Genomic DNA, 2,113 nt, shown 5'->3' with positions numbered 1-2,113 from the left:
ACATTTGCAGCATGTTGAGAAGCTGTATCAGCGAGTAGCTGATTTAGAATATGCTTGGGCCAAACTTAATCAGCTCAAGAAGACAGCATCTGTATGGTATTTTAAAAAATAACATTTTTAATTCATAAATAACATTTCTAATTCAGGTAAATAATAATAAAAGGTAACTATTTTTCATAACTGTGTGGAAATAAATGGGTAGTGAGCCTATTCATTCAATATACTATATGTATAGAGCTTTTGTATGCAAAGCTTTTGTCTATAAGCATATAATATGGATTTCTTAATTAGTTTGATCTGTTGTATAAAAGTTTTATGTTGCCAAAAATTCAATGGAATTTTTGCAGGCACAGGTTTTAGCCTGCCCTCGAAATACTCATTCTTCGTAGCCTTCAAGTACTCATTTTCGGCCTGATATTTATATGTACTGATCTGAGTGATAAATCTCGATTTCCGAATTCTTTTGCGATCCAATTGTCTCCACCTTCAAACGTGCAGCAAACTAGCAATGGTTAAAATTAAAAAAATCCAGACGCAAATCGACCACCATATTTAAGATATACTTCAATGGCAGAAGGCGAGCCCGTTGACTTGAATTGGTAAGCTCCCATCTCCTAGTGCGCATGTTTTTGATCAAGAGATTAAGCGAATCTTTAAGATAATAAATGACAGCAGCCAGGAGTCCAAGTACTGGAATTCTTATCAATCAGTCGAAGATGGGCAGTTAAGGCAATTGAACTATCTTGTTCACGTTGGAATCTTTGTAAATATGATACTGTATTACCGACATACAATGGAGATAGCTTTCAATCCGATACTCTATTAAATACTAATAAGCTCTTCAATCTCGGAGTCCAATATTTTATTGAAGACATTTTGTACTGCATTAGTAACTTCCAAATTCGATTGGTGGAAATGCCGAATTCCTACGACTTCTTGAGTAGGCGGAACATATGGTGCATGTCGGCCACATAAGTAATAGAAAACAATTCAGGCTGTGATTCACATGGTGGTGAGGTTATTACTTTAAGGATCTTGTCATATGCAGCAGAGTCAAGGACTGAATATGGTAAGTGATTGAGGTGCAATATGAGAATAGAGCAAACAAAAAACTTGGCTCGCTTTTCCTTCCTCAGTTCGGAAACGCAAAAGTCCTGCAGCTGCTTTACCATGCAGATATCTTTGAGATCATCTCGTCATTCGAATCCTGAGATCTCCTTTTAATAGAACCAGCATGGTAGCCAAAGTTTCGGTCCCGTAAGAGTTCTATTTTCATGCAGTGTGGGCATTTCTAGCACAATTCGGCGAGTGTTTTGTAAATGTCCGCCACATAGCGAACATGTAGGTTGTTAACCATTAGGACGGCATGGACCTCATGTAGCTTTTGGCATATTCCTTTAAGAACTCAGTCTCGTTTAGGAATCGTTTGAAAATTATCCAGACAGCTGCTCTCAAAGTTTAAAAGCAAATCAGCATCACACTCAGATACTGCGTCAAAGTCGATCAAAACGTAAATTCCGTAGATCAGCGATCGAGTGCCATTTTGGTTTGATGCGGAACTGATCAGAATACGAGGTCAACAGCTCAGAAATTCATTGATCTGGTCACGAGCCACTGGCAATGAGGAATACTCTGCCATATGTAATTCGAAGATTGCGCAGCAATAAGGCTCAATTCAACACGAACGTTCCGAGCTGTGAGCACAAGGGCGTAGAAGTCGAACTCCTGTAGCGCGGGAAAATTTTGAATAAGAGAATGATTGAATGATATGAGTGATTTGGAGGCAATAACTCAATCGTTATAGCTGTTTTTGGCCTCGAGATTACTGCATTCGATGTGTTCAAGCAACTGGAAGCCAGGAAAAAACTAGTGGAGTTGGCACCAGAAGATATAATCCAATTCATCGTAAAAGGAGCTGCGAGACAAAATTAAGACCTAGGACAAATTCATGATCAAGATGACGGCCCACATTTCGAAGTCAGCGGAGCAAACTAAATTGATGAAGCCCTATGTCCCTGTGGCCATTCCCGAAAATATTCGTTGCTACAATTGTAGGCGAGTGGGACACATGGCTAGAGAGAGCAAACAACCCAAAAGGCCGGATGGGGCCTGT

At 39.5% G+C, this 2,113-nt stretch overlaps 1 pseudogene; it reads right to left on the bottom strand.

Moving 5' to 3' along the window:
* Window positions 1-207: 207 nt before the first annotated feature.
* Window positions 208-1,904, bottom strand: LOC122625732 (annotated as a pseudogene).
* Between the last annotated feature and the right edge of the window lie 209 nt (window positions 1,905-2,113).

Source organism: Drosophila teissieri, unplaced genomic scaffold, assembly GCF_016746235.2.
Source record: "Drosophila teissieri strain GT53w unplaced genomic scaffold, Prin_Dtei_1.1 Segkk5_quiver_pilon_scaf, whole genome shotgun sequence".
In the NCBI taxonomy this organism is placed as follows: domain Eukaryota; kingdom Metazoa; phylum Arthropoda; class Insecta; order Diptera; family Drosophilidae; genus Drosophila; species Drosophila teissieri.
The sequence above is the reverse complement of the archived record's forward strand: the minus strand, read 5'-3'. Positions and strand labels throughout refer to the sequence as shown.